Source organism: Macaca mulatta, chromosome 4, assembly GCF_049350105.2.
Source record: "Macaca mulatta isolate MMU2019108-1 chromosome 4, T2T-MMU8v2.0, whole genome shotgun sequence".
Taxonomy (NCBI): domain Eukaryota; kingdom Metazoa; phylum Chordata; class Mammalia; order Primates; family Cercopithecidae; genus Macaca; species Macaca mulatta.
The window spans coordinates 40,419,729-40,435,147 of NC_133409.1; the positions used below are offsets into that span (position 1 = coordinate 40,419,729).

At 40.1% G+C, this 15,419-nt stretch overlaps 1 protein-coding gene and 1 pseudogene across 26 annotated transcripts in view; one reads left to right on the forward strand and one right to left on the reverse strand.

Moving 5' to 3' along the window:
• AHI1 (Abelson helper integration site 1) overlaps nucleotides 1–15,419 on the reverse strand; it is a 227,087-nt gene that overhangs the window by 41,427 nt on the left and 170,241 nt on the right. The gene's annotated exons all lie outside the window — the stretch shown is intronic.
• On the forward strand, nucleotides 13,789–14,304 carry LOC706532 (small ribosomal subunit protein uS17 pseudogene; annotated as a pseudogene). Its single transcript, XR_013416995.1, has one exon. The product of XR_013416995.1 is annotated as a small ribosomal subunit protein uS17 pseudogene (transcript).

Below are 15,419 nucleotides of genomic sequence, written 5' to 3' on the forward strand. Positions count from 1 at the left end.
TGAGAGAGAAGGGTACGAGAAGCTGAGGCTAATGGAGTAAGTAGGGCTCAGATCATGCGTGTTGAAAAAGTTCAGACTCAATAATATGGCCAATGGAAAGGCACAGAAGGGTTTTAACCAGAGGATTCCATTACAGTTCACATAGCTGTTTCTGGTACCTTTTAATCCATTTAACAATATTTATTAACACATCAACCAGGTAATTCTAACAAATGAGTTTGGACTTAACTGCTGTCACCATATAAGAGCAATAATGATAATTTAATTCAAATGGCTCAAATGCAATGCCTATTGTACAGCTTAGCATAGTATCTAATTTACAACATGTGATGCAGGGTATTATTTAAGGTTTACAAGCTATAACTTTAGTATATTGATGTTAACTCACTTACATAAAAGTGGAACTTTTAACTTTTCTCTTTGTTCTCCAAATTTCTCTTTCACTCTCTCACCTGGTACTCTCATAGAAGAGGAAAGCTAATTAAAATGTACTGAGTGCTTACCATGTTCTAGATACCATGCTAGTTGTTTAGGTGTTACTCTGCTTAATCCTTATGACAACTTGGTGAGGCCACGTATCCTTATTTCCATTTTACAAAAGAGGAATTTAATGTCCAGAGAAAGTTAGGAATTCCCTAAAGTCAAGTAAACTAGTAAGTGATAGAATCAAGACTTAAACCCAGTCTCAATTTCTCTCCTTCCTTTCCTTCTTTCTTTCTTTTCCCCTAGTTCCAAGAAACTCCATGATGGTTCGTTCCTGTTGTTCCTTATCCTGGCTGTGGTACATTGAAACACCACAACTTTAATGAGTCTCATGCAAATATGAGGTGAACGTATGCTTATTTGTCTGGAGCCCTAGGTGGCTGTTGGGAAGGAGAACAGGTGAGATTCAGCTTAGGCAACAGAATCACTTAGGAAATCCTGCATCATGCTGTGTCACTGTGTGAACCTTGGAAAATCTGAAGCTTATCAAGTGAAGTCTGAAAAATTTTCCTGAATTTTACACACAGGGGTGTCTTGATAAAAGAATCCCTTCGAGGCACAGGGGTCCAAAAAGCCTATGAGAGTCGACATTACACCTTTTCTATTATAGTACCCACTGATTCTTCTCTTCTTACAGAACCAAATACACACATTAATTTTGCATGGCCCACTAGTACCTGTAAACATGTTCTGCACTCTGTGACTGTTATGGGCTGAACTGTGTCACTCAAAATTCACAGGCTGAAGCCCTAGCCCCCAGCGTGAATGTATTTGGAGACACGGCCTTTATGGAGGTAATTCAGGTTAAATGAAATCATAGGGGTGGCGCCTGGATTAACAGAACTGGCATTTTTATGAAAGGAAGATACAGTGAGAAAGTGGCCATCTGCAAGACAACAGGAGAGGCAGTAGGAGAAACCGACTGTGCTAGCACCTTGATCTTGGTCCTCTAGCCTCCAGAATTGTGAGAAAATTAATTTCTTCTTATTTTTTTAAAAAATTATTTCAATAGCTTCAGGGGTGCAAGTGTTTTCTGGTTACATGCATGAATTGTACAGTGGTGAAGTCTGGGCTTTCAGTGTACCTGTTATGTAAATAGTATACACTGTACCCCACAGGTAATTTTTTGTTGTTGTTGTTGAGACAAAGTCTTGCTCTCTTGCCCAGGCTGGAGTGCAGTGGTGCCATCTCGGCTCACTGCAACCTCCGCCTGCAGGGTTCAAGCTATTCTCCTGCCTTGGCCTCCTGAGTAGCTGGGATTACAGGTGCCCGCCACCATGCCCGGCTAATTTCTGTATTTGTAGTAGAGATGGGGTTTCACCACGTTGGCCAGACTGGTCTCAAACTCCTGACGTCAGGTGATCCGCCTGCCTTGGTCTCCCAAAGTGCTGGGATTACAGACGTGAACCACTGTGCCCAGCCCCCGACAGGTAATTTTTCATTCTTCATCCCTCTCCCACCCTCCTTCCACTTTTCTGACTCCCCAGTGTTCATTATACCTCTCTGTATGCCTTTGTGTAGCTTAGTTCCTACTTTTAAGTGAGAACATGTAGTATTTGGTTTTGTTCCTGAGTTACCTCACTTAGGATAATGGTCCCAGTTCCATGCAAGTTGCTGCAAAATATATTATTTCATACTTTTTAAAATGGATGAGTAGCAGTCCACATACATACACATACCACATTGAGAAAATCAATTTCTGTAAAACCACCCAGTCTGTGGTATTTTGTTAGGCCAGCCCTAGCAGGCTAGTATACTTTTAAACCTGATGGTATCAGATGAACCACTTACTACCACCCCAGCCTAAAACTACAAATGGGTAATGCCTCACTTGTATCCATTTCAGGTCCTCAGCAACTTACAGAACCGTGTTCCACACTATTAAGCTGTCATCTCCGGATGAAGCAATGTCTTTGTCATAAAACTCTACAACCAGCATCCCTGGGAGGGTGATGACTGGTGATGCTACATTCTCTAAAGCAAAGAAATTGGAGCATGTCATCATAATACCATTGTTGACATTTAAGTACAGGCAGACTTCATTTTATTGTATTTCACAGTGTGGTGTTATAATATGTATTATGTTTCTGTTTCCAGGTCCTGGTTCATAACTCCCATATCCCTTGTTACAGTTTTTTGGTTTAATGGTGGGTATGTTAGGCCTTAGGGGCAGGCCTCAGAAAACAGAGTATCTCTGACCTCCTCCTGCTCTCCATTTACCTGCCCCAAGGTAGGGCTCTAATCACCACCCCCTACCTTTCTAACTGTAGGTCTTATGAACAGTCAGAGGGTCCTTCCGCTCTCTACCCTGGAGGAAGGAATGCTGATGTCACGGAGCTTCCATAAAAAACCTAAGAGGTGCTGCTGAATCCGGTTTGCCAGTATTTTATTGAGGATTTTTGCATCGATGTTCATCAGGGATATTGGTCTAAAATTCTCTTTTTTTGTTGTGTCTCTGCCAGGCTTTGGTATCAGGATGATGTTGGCCTCATAAAATGAGTTAGGGAGGATTCCCTCTTTTTCTATTGATTGGAATAGTTTCAGAAGGAATGGTACCAGCTCCTCCTTGTACCTCTGGTAGAATTCAGCTGTGAATCCATCTGGTCCTGGACTTTTTTTCATTGGTAGGCTATTAATTATTGCCTCAATTCCAGAGCCTGCTATTGGTCTATTCAGGGATTCAACTTCTTCCTGGTTTAGTCTTGAAAGAGTGTAAGTCTGCTGCTATAAAGACACATGCACACGTATGTTTATTGTGGCACTATTCACAATAGCAAAGACTTGGAATCAACCCAAATGTCCATCAGTGACAGACTGGATTAAGAAAATGTGGCACATATACACCACGGAATACTATGCAGCCATAAAAAAGGATGAGTTTGTGTCCTTTGTAGGGACATGGATGCAGCTGGAAACCATCATTCTTAGCAAACTATCACAAGAACAGAAAACCAAACACCGCATGTTCTCACTCATAGGTGGGAACTGAACAATGAGATCACTTGGACTCGGGAAGGGGAACATTACACACCGGGGCCTATCATGGGGAGGGGGGAGGGGGGAGGGATTGCATTGGGAGTTATACCTGATGTAAATGACGAGTTGATGGGTGCTGACGAGTTGATGGGTGCAGCACAGCAACATGGCACCAGTATACATATGTAACAAACCTGCACGTTATGCACATGTACCCTAGAACTTAAAGTATAATAATAATAATAATAAATTAATTAAAACAAACAAACAAACAAACAAACAAGAAAAAACCTAAGAGGACTGGGTTAGGAGAGCTTCCAGATAGCTGAACAAATGGAGGTTCCAGGAGGGTGGCGCCCCAGGGAGGTCATAGAGGCTTCCCCTTCTTCCCCCATAGGTCGCTCTATGGATCTCTTCATCTGTTTCCTTTGTAATATGCCTTGTAATAAACCAGTAAATGTAAGAAGTGTTTCCCTGAGTTCCAAGAGTTACTCCAGCAAATTAAGTGAACTGGAAGAGGAGGTTGTGGGAATCCCAACTTGAAGCCAGTTGGTCAAAAGTTCTGGAAGCCTGGACTTGTGAATGGTACCTGGGGTTGGGGGCAGTCTTGGGGACTGAGCCCTCAGCCTGTGGGATCTGACGCTGTCTTCAAGTAGAGGGTACTAGAATTGGATTGGAGTACCTCTAGCTGGTCATGGAAGTCTTCTGTGTTAAAAGCGGTGTGAGAGCACAGTGGAAACATGGTTTCAAAGTTTTTCCCAAACATGCAGATACTGCAATTTTTTTTTTTTTTTTGCCAACTGAAGGTTTGTGGCAACCCTGCATTAAGCAAATCTATCAAGGTCATTTTTTTTCCCCAACAGCATGTGCTTGTGTCTGTGTGTCATATTCTGGTAATTCTTATAATAGTTCAAATGTTTCCATTATTATTATATCTGTTATGGTGATCTATGATAGGTGGTCTCTGATGTTAGCAATGTAATTGTTTTGGGGTGCCACAAACCATAGCCATAGAAAACAATAACTTAATTGATAAATGTTGTATATGCTTTGATTGCTTCACCAACCAACCTACACCCTCTTACCCCCTACCACCAGGTCTCTCTCCCCTTCTCCTTGGGCTTCTTATTTCCTGAGATATAACGATATTGAAATTAGGCCAATTAGTAATTCTATAATGGCCCCTAAGTGTTCAAACCAAAACAGAGTTGCAAGTCCTTCATTTTAAATAAAAAACTAGAAATGATTAAGTTTAGTGAGGAAGGGATGTAGAAAGCTGATAGAGGCAAAACCTGGCCTTTTGTGCCAAACAGTCAAGTTACGAATACAAAGGAAAAGTTCTTGAAGGAAATTAAAAGTGCTACTCCAGTGAACACATGAGTGATAAGAAAACAAAACAGCCTTGTTTCTGATATGGAAGTTTTAGTGGTCTGGATAGAAGATCAAACTAGCCACAACATTCTCTTAAGCCAAAGTCCAATCCAGAGCAAAGCCTTAACTCTCTTCAATTCTATGAAGGCTGAGAGAGGTGAGGAAGCTGCAGAAGAAAAGTTGGAAGCTAGTAGAGGTTGCTTCATGAAGTGTGAAGAAAGAAGCCATCTCCATAACATAAAAGTGCAAGGTGAAGCTGCAAGCGCTGAGGTACAAGCTGCAGCAAGTTATCCAGATCTAGCTAAGATCACTAATGAAGGTGGCTATACTAAAGAACAGATTTTCTCAGTGGAGATTAAACAGACTTATATCGGAAGAAGATGCCGTCTAGGACTTTCATAGCTAGAGAGGAGAAGTCAATGACTGGCTTAAAAGCTTCAAAGAACAGGCTGACTCTCCTGTTAGGAACTAATAACAACTGGTGACTTCAAATTGAAGCCAGTGTTCAATTGCCATTTCAAAAATCCTAGAGCCCTTAAGAATTATGTTAAATCTACTCTGTCTCTCCTCTATAAATGGAAGAACAAATCTAGATGATAGCCCATCCATCTACAACATGGTTTACTGAATATTTTAAGCCCTACTGCTTTGTGACCTTCTGCTCAGAAAAAAAGATTCCTTTCAAAATATTACTTCTCACTGGTCTACCAAAGAGCTCTGATGGAGATGCACAGAGAAATAAATGTTGTTTTCATGCCAGCTACCACAACATCCATTGTGCAGCCCATGGATCAAGGAGTAGTTTTGACTTTCAAGTTTTGTCATTTAAGAAATATATTTCTTAAGTCCATAGCTGGACATAGATAGTGATTCCTCTGATGAATATGAGCAAATAAGTTGAAAACCTTCTGGAAAGGATGCACTATTCTAGATGACATTAAAAACATTTGTGATTCATGGGAGGACATCCAATTGTCAACATTAATAGGAGTGTGGAAGAAGTTTATTCTGACTCTCATGGATGACTCTGAGGGCTTTAAGACTTCAGTGGAGGAAGTAACTGCAGATTCGGTGGAAACAGCAAAAAAACTAGAATTAGAAGTGGAGCCTGAACATGTGATTGAATTGCTGCAATCTCATGATAAAACAAATGGATGAAGAGTTGTTTCTTATGGATGAACAAAGAAAGTGGTTTCTTCAGATGGAATCTACTCCTGGTGAAGATGCCGTGAATCTTGCTGAAATAACAGAGGATTTAGAATATCACATACATTTAGTTGATAAAGCAACAGCAGGGTTTGAGAGGACTGAATGCAATACTGAAAGTTTTACTTTGAGTAAAATGCTATCAGACAGCACTGCATGCTACAGAAAAATCTTTTGTGAAAGGAAAGTCAATCGATGTGGCAAATTTCATTTTTGTCTTATTTTAAGAAATTGCCACAGTCACCACAACCTTCAGCAACCGCCACTCTGATCAGTCAGTTGCCATCAACACTGAGGCAAGACCTGCCTCCAGTAAAAAGATGACTTGCTGAAGGCTGAGATGATGATTGGCATTTTTTAGCAATCAAGTATTTTTTTCATTAACGTATGTACACTGTTCTTTTAGACATGGTGCTACTACATAATAGACCACAGTAAACATAATTTTAAACATAGTTTTTTATGTACTGAGAAACCCCCAAATTTGTGTGACTTGTTTCACTGTGATATTCACCTTACTGCAGTGGTCTGGAACCAAACCGGCAATATCTTCAAGGTATGATTGTACAGAATTGCTACGCAATGAGGAATCAGGGTGGTTTCACATGCCACCATCTGTCAACATGACGGCAGCCAAATCTAACCATTCAGTTAGGATTACTCCCTTAACATACTGAAAGGCAAAAACAATGTGGCTCATGGGAATCTGCTTGTATTTCAGCGTTTTTATCCAATGTGCTCTAAACTTCTCATATGAAGATCACCTACTATCTTCTGATCAACGTACTGTATGTAGTAAACTTCTCTGCTTGTTTTAACTTGGCAGTGGATTCTGAGTAAATCATAACTTCCCCGTGTCCGATTAGATTTTATTATCTCAATATTTTATAACAAATTAAAGTTCTATAAAGAAGTTAGATGGCACAGTCCTATCCAGAGGTTTGTTCTGAAGTAACAGTTTATTTTCTCCTTGTTCAGTTAGGCATCACTATAGAAATATCTTTCTTGACCATTCTTTTGATGAGTGTCTATTATAACATACCATTTCTTGCAACCTGTGGCTTGGCATGTAGGCATGACAGAATATCTTCAGCAATATGACTCGAATCATGAGCTGACAGAGTAATTAAGAAATCTTTCTGTGACAGAAGTTTAAAGACACGAGCGAATATGTCCATCTTGGTAATGACAGGTCTGGAAAATGAGATGTTTCACAAAATCCACGCGGTCAAATTTTGACCACTGTTCACATATTTGAAACAGAGTTCTTTTTCTCAAAGCTCGGGCATAATCATGGTCTCAGTGTCACTGGACTGGCAGGTTTTGTTTTTTTGACACACGATTTTCAGTCTTTTCTAGCACTGCTGGAAAGCAGTGCTTTCCAGACACCATTTCTTGATTCAGGCAGAGTCTGCCAGGCTGTTGTAAAGTATTAGCAGAATTCCTTTCTGTATTATCTTTCAAGGGATTAAATATTATTTTAGTGGTCTCTGAAGAATTCTCAATGACCCCTGGTCAATGAAACCAGTGTACTGAGGGAACACCAACCAGCAGAATTCAGCAGCATATTTGTTCCTTGCAGTTTTATCCACAATGCAATCCAATAATTGATATTCGTAATACCTCCAAGTCATTTGACAAGCTAAGCACTGAATAAATTCACATGCATGAGCACTTTTTCCTTCAGCACTACTTCAACTGGGCCCATAATCATTTGGGAACTTCTCTGTGCCAGTCTAATAAGGCATTGTGGCATCTGGATCCCACCACTTTCTTTATGCTTTCTCCTTGACTAATGTGATTGCAGGCTTCTGGCTTCCAGTACTGTGAGTGAATAAATGTCTTATGTTTTAAGCCACCAACTTTGTGGTAGTTTGCTCCAACAGCCCTAGGAAACTAATAGATATGATTTTTACTTTGGTAAGTGCTGGATTTTCTTCTATTTCTTTAAAGAGTGTTGGACTTCGTTCTGGCATGCAATTACTTGATACCGGTTTTCAGGTTTAGGTTTTTTTTTTTTTTTTTTTTAGACGGAGTCTCACTCTGTCACCCAGGCTGGAGTGCAGTGGTGCAATCTTGGCTCACTGCAACCTCTGTCTCCCAGGTTCAAGTGATTCTCCTGCGTCAGCCTCCTGAGTAGATGGGACTACAGGCATGTGCCACCAAGCGCAGCTAATTTTTGTATTTTTAGTAGAGACAGGGTTGCACCATGTTGGTCAGGCTGGTCTCGATCTCCTGACCTCATGATCTGCCTGCCTTGGCCTCCAAAGTGTTGGGATTACAGGCGTGAGCCACTGCGCCTGGCCCAGGCTTAGGTTTTGATATAGCATATTCAGAGAAGACTTTACTCTAGGGCTAAATTAACCCTAGGTTAATTTATCAAGGTGTGACCTTCCTGGTGATTCTACCTGATGCTCCACATATTGGGAATATTGAATAAAAATTACAAGCCATTGGACTAAGCTCCTGAACTAGGCCCCAACAGACCAGACTAACAATCAAAATGAAGTCACTTGTGCTGAAGTTCTATGTCATCAAACCAAAACTAACTTGTTAATTCACCTTCTAAGAAATTCGGAAAGAGAGGGAACCAATTTCCCAAACAGGCCAGTTTAAATCTTCAACCAGTATGGTAATGAAGCTCCCTCTCTTTTAATCCTGACAACAAAAAGTAGCCTGAAGTTAACCAGTTATTTTTCTATTGTTCTGTTTTCCTTTTCCTGATATACAAGGAAAGTAACTTTAAAAAACCAATCTGCTCTTTATTCTTTGTTTCTCCCCCCATTCCTTCTCTGTCTATAAAACCAACCTCTTTTGCTTACTTTATTGGAACATATATTCTATTTTATGGAATGAAATGCTGCCCCATTCTGGCAAATAAGCCAATTAAGATCTTTAAATTTATTATAATTTTGTCTTCTGACAGAAGGTTTATCCATTCGGGCTATCAGAAATGTGAATTTTCGCCATCCTGTTCTTGTGCCTTCTACTCTCTGATGGTCCTTTTCTTACGAAGTTTTGTTCCACATATGTGCAGATCAGCACTCAGCCAAAGACTTCAGGTACTCCTTAGGATTACTGGTACAATTATTACCATTTAATATAGAGCCAAATATAGAGTAATGTTTTAATAATTATTTTCAAAGTGAAATAAAATACGCTTTAAGAAAGTCTCATTTCTCAATAATGTCAAAGATAAAAAATATTTGTAGAAAACCAAATTTAACAATAAATCCTGAATTGTACAGAAGCACATTATTAAATATTCAAATGATTCCTTTACTAATAGTGACACTAGGACTATATTTTATTTCATAAGAGGAATAAAGAAACATATAGCCCTATTTCTAGCATCATGTGGTAGAAACATACAGTCCCTTACCATTATATCCAGGGACAACCTTAAAGATATTTATAAAAAAGAAATCAAGGTCCTATTATTTTTAACTGATCTTATCTGGATAATAATAGATTAAGAAAACAGAGATAAAGAAAGTAAACAATTGCACACAGTTTATTGCCTCTGTATCAGATAAATGATCTATTCCTATCTTGCCAAATAATGCAAGGATATGTGAAACTTAACACTTCAAACAAGCATTTGAAAGTATTTAATTCCAAATATCATCTGATAAAATAATGACCAAAGGTACTGGGAAGAATATCAAACTAGAAATCAAGAGAATGAGTTTTCAGTCCTGTGTAGGCCTCCAAGGTTAAAGTACTCAGATTATATATCTGTAAAATAAGAGGTCTAGACAAGATGATATGTGGTATACCTTCCAGCTTTAAAATTTTACCAAACTAAGTACTCAAATAATTATTTCTTTTTTTTTTTTTGAGACGGAGTCTCGCTCTGCCGCCCAGGCTGGAGTGCAATGGCCGGATCTCAGCTCACTGCAAGCTCCGCCTCCCAGGTTCACGCCATTCTCCTGCCTCAGCCTCCCAAGTAGCTGGGACTACAGGCACCCGCCACCACGCCCGGCTAGTTTTTTGTATTTTTTAGTAGAGACGGGGTTTCACTGTGTTAGCCAGGATGGTCTTGATCTCCTGACCTCGTGATCCGCCCGTCTCGGCCTCCCAAAGTGCTGGGATTACAGAATTATTTCAAAAGAACAACATTCATAGACTTTAAGGTAAATTGAAGATATTAATTTATTGGATAACATCATAGCTTTATTGTTTGTGATCATACATCAACTGGAAAAGCTTTTGTTTGACTGCTGCAATAGTATATAGGAAAAGCCTCTTAGTAGTTAGACAACAATAACGATAAAGCATTTCCTCTGAATTTACCATTTGGAAATACTTTTCTTATTCTCTGACAAATAGGGATGACTTTCCAAGTTAGACTGAATTTGACCTTTGGGCTTCAAAAATAAAGCTACTTTACATGTGAAAGCTCATTTTTATATGATGGTTGGTGCTATCATCTGAATGTTTGTGCCCCCTCAAATTCATATGCTGAAACTTAATCATCGAAGTGATGATGGGGCCTTTGGGAGGTGATTAGGTCATGAAGGCAGGAATGGAATTAAAGCCCTTACAAAAGAAACCCCAGAGAGCTTCCTTGCCCCTTCCACTTGTGAAGACACAGCAAGACGATGTCATCTATGAACCAGGAAATGGGTCCTCATCAGACATCAAATCTGCCAGTCCCTTGAGCTTAGACTTCCCAGTCTCCAGAAATGTGAGAAACAAACTTCAGTCATTTATAAGTCACTCAGTCTATGGTATTTTGTTACAGCAGCCTAAACAGACTAAGACCATTGGTACGAATTAAACCTTTTCTTACTGCGAATCACAATTCACATACGTTATAAGAAATAATTGCGGTGGCTCAAGCCTGTAATCCCAGCACTTTGGGAGGCCGAGACGGGCGGATCACGAGGTCAGGAGATCGAGACCATCCTGGCTAACACGGTGAAACCCTGTCTCTACTAAAAAAATACAAAAAAACTAGCCGGGTGAGGTGGCGGGCGCCTGTAGTCCCAGCTACTCGGGAGGCTGAGGCAGGAGAATGGCGTGAACCCGGGAGGCGGAGCTTGCAGTGAGCTGAGATCCGGCCACAGCACTCCAGCCTGGGTGACAGAGTGAGACTCCGTCTCCAAAAAAAAAAAAAAAAAAAAAAAAAAAAAAAAGAAATAATTGGTGTTACAATGAAAAAGTTTCTAAAATACATGTTTTTATTGGCCATTTGCTAAAAAGAAATCAAAAGAATTCTGCAGACCTTTATACATTGGACTACAGATTTGTTAAGAGAAGAAAAAAATCATAGTGTATTTTCATTTTCTTTCTTGGGAGGCATAATCTGCTCACTATAAAAAGAAAATTATGAATCACTGATTTAGATTAGGGTTCTCAAAATGTACTCCCCAGACCTGCAGCAGCAACATCACCTGGAAACTTGTTAGAAATGTAAATTCTTGGGCCCTATTCCAAATCAAGGGCATCATAAATTCTGGGGATGGGCCCAGTAATCTGTGTTTTAGCAAGTCTTTCAGCAATTCTGATGTACCTAACGTTTAGTTAGTACTTTATTTTACTGGTCTACTTTATAAAACATATATACTTATTTCTGCACATATCAAGTAGTAACTGAATGGGTAAGAAACATAATTTAAAATATAAAGTCGAATCTTAGAATGTTACTGGGCAAACTTAAGAAATGAACCTACTCTCCCTTTCTGAGTTATTAGCTTTACTTACCTTGCTTCGTTTCCCACCTGTCACGCTGAAATGCTCTCTAGCTCTAGATTTGGTCAGTGTAACATCTACTTTGTCATTTTTTTTCAACAAACTTATGCTCAAACTGTAACTAGGAGTCATAGTATATAATTTTTAGGTTTCCTTAAAATCTCTTAAAGATTAGTCAAATTTTAAAATAGAAAAATACACAAACTTTAAAAATTGAATCTGTTCATTCAACAACAATCATGAATTACTTATTATCAAATACTCTTACAGGCTAAGGAGAAAATAATGAATAAAAGAAATTAAAAAAAAAAATCCTACCCTCAGAGAGCTTCCATTTTTTGGGATGTTACATTGTATTTGGTTCGGTATTCCTTTTCAAAAAAAAAAGGGTACCTCTAACATTCGTAAAAGTTACTCTCCTGTTTCTCTACTTTTATGTTACTAATAAACAGTACCAAGGTGCATGCAGATATATAATATTAAAATAACTTGTGCATGAATTATTTCAGAAAAGTATAATGAATTTCTTTAAATTCTCTTAATGAACTGTAAGCTATAAGTAAACGTAAAATTACTAGTAATAGACACAGACAATATTTTTAAATGAGAACAAATCCTAGTATTTGTAAGTAACATCCTACTCACGATTTACAGATACAGTTCCAGTAGTTATAAAACATTTTAGAAATATATAAACAGGGCAGGGCGTGGTGGCTCATGCGTGTAATCCCAGCCGAGGTGGGTAGATCGCTGAGGTCAGGAGTTTGAGACCAGCCTGGCCAGTATGGTGAAACCCCGTCTCTACTAAAAATAGAAAAATTAGCTGGGCATGGTGGAGCACACCTGTAGTCCCAGCTTCTTGGGAGGCTGAGGCAGTAGAATCACTTGAACCCAGGAGGCAGAGGTTGTAGTGAGCCGAGATTGCACTACTGCACTCCAGCCTGGGCGACGAGAGTGAAATTCCATCTCAAAAAAAAAAAAAAAAAAAAAGGAATACATAAACATCCACATTTATAAATACAGACATACACTACATAATGACATTTCAGTCAGTGACGTACTGCATATATGACAGTGGTCCCATATAATGGAGCTGAAAAATTCCTATTGCCTACTTTTGTTATAGCTGTCATAATGTCACAGCACAATTGATTTTTAAATAAATTTAGTGTAGCCTGGGCTGGGCGTGGTGGCTCACACTTGTAAATCCCAGCACTTTGGGAGGCTGAGGTGGGAGGATCGCTTGAGTCCAGGAGTTCAAGACAAGCCTAGGCAACATGGTGAAACCCTGTCTCTACTAAAAATACAAAAATTAGCCAGGCATGGTGGTGCATGCCTGTAGTCCCAGCTTCCTGGGAGGCTGAGGCAGGAGGACAGCTTGAGCCCTGGAAGTCGAGGCTGCAGTTCCTGAGATCATGCCACTGCACATCAGCCTGGATGACAAAGTGAGACCCTGCCTTTATAATAATCTCCTGTATCTTATGAGGTATTCTGTTTTTTAAACATCTCATTTAGATGTTTTAATTTTATTCAACCAAGGTTTTAGAACTCGTTAGCTCTAAAACAATCATACAGACCTCAGCTGGGTTTTCTCGCAGCACTGATGTTCATTTACTGTTACTATTAATCATCTGATACATTATAGACATGCCTGTGTATTTGTCCAGATATATTTAGGAATATAGGTATCTACCATTTACTTAATGCTTGCTATGTCTCAGGAAGGTGTTAACCATTTTATACTATACACATACACGTATGCACATATACACACACACACATATATTCCTAACTACCCCATTTAGTATTTATCATGCCTTAGTTTCCTTAACTATAAACTAAAATAATTGTTATTTTTAAGTTATACAATTTAGCAGAGTAGACATGTGAGCAAGTCTGCTTTTCTCCCAAGTCTATGCTCTTCTTAATCACTAGACTTACATTATAAGCACTCATGGAACCATGGGAACACAAACCTGCTTGGTTCACTGCTTGTCACTTTCCTTAAAATTATGCCAAAAAAAGGGTCTTAAAGACTTGGCATTTCCCTTTTTCAGGCCGGCCGGGAAGATGGCGGACGTTCAGACTGAGCGTGCCTACCAAAAGCAGCTGACCATCTTTCAAAACAAGAAGAGGGTCCTGCTGGGAGAAACTGGCAAGGAGAAGCTCCCGCGGTACTACAAGAACATCGGTCTGGGCTTCAAGACACCCAAAGAGGCTACTGAGGGCACTTACATTGACAAGAAATGCCCCTTCACTGGTAATGTCTCCATTCAAGGGCGGATCCTCTCTGGTGTGGTGACCAAGATGAAGATGCAGGGGACCATTGTCATCCGCCGAGACTACCTCCACTACATCCGCAAGTACAACCGCTTCGAGAATCGCCACAAGAACATGTCTGTGCACCTGTCCCCCTGCTTCAGGGACGTCCAGATCGGTGACATCGTCACAGTGGGCGAGTGTTGGCCCCTGAGCAAGACAGTGTGCTTCAACGTGCTCAAGGTCACCAAGGCTGCCGGCACCAAGAAGCAGTTCCAGAAGTTCTGAGGCTGGACATCGGCCCGCTCCCCACAATGAAATAAAGTTATTTTCTCATTCCAAAAGAAAAAAAAAAAAAAGACTTGGCATTTCTGTATTAATAATGAAGACACCTGAAGAAGATCAACAAAGTACTTTACTGCATACTCATTTCTCAGTCACAATCTGTTGAGGCCACCAAAGGAGGAAGCTACATGGGAAATTGAAATGAGACCAAGGTGGCGGCATACACGTACCACATACACATATATGTATATATTAACATAAATACTATGCATACATTAACATTTGTGTCCATTTGATTACTGAGGTTGGTACTTAGGGGTGGCAGGAAAGTACTAAAATGACTAGAGGAAAGTTACTGTGGAAAGGCTGTGAAGAGGCCAAGCACAGTGGCTCATGCCTGTAATCCCAGCACTTTGGGAGGTCAAGGAGGGAGGATCACCTGAGCCCAGGAGTTCGAGACCAACCTGGGCAACACAATGAGACCTCCATCTCTACAAAAAAATAAAAAAATTAGCTGAGTGTGCTGGCATGCATCTGTAGTCCCAGCTACTCAGGAGGCTGAGGTAGGAGGACTGCTTGAACCCTGGAGGTCACCATGGCTGCAGCGAGCTGTGATGATGTTGCTACTGCACTCCAGCCTGGGTTACAGAGTGAGAGTCTGTCTCCGAAAAAAAAAAAAAAAAAGAAAAAAAAAAGGCTGTGAAGAAATCTTGAGTACTAAAATTAAATGAGAAAGCAGATAGCCGGACATTGATAATTAACTGCTTATTTTACTAAAACACCGAGGCTTATCTAATTCCAGTGTCAATCCAAATATTCTAGGAGAAGCTCATGTACATGCATATGAGCATTTGGTTTATGGGGAAGAAGATAAGGATATAATAACAGAAAGGATAATGAAGAAGCATAGTAGAAAACATCCCTGGCTGGGTGTGGTGGCTCATGCCTGTAATCCCAGCACTTCGGGAGGCTGAGGCAGGTGGATCATCTGAGGTCAGGAGTTTGAGACCAGCCTGGCCAATGTGGTGAAGCCCCGTCTCTACTAATAATACAAAAAAAATTAGCTGGGCATGGTGGCACACACCTGTAATCCCAGCTACTCAGGAAGCTGAGGCAGGAGAATAACTTGAACGTGGGAGGTG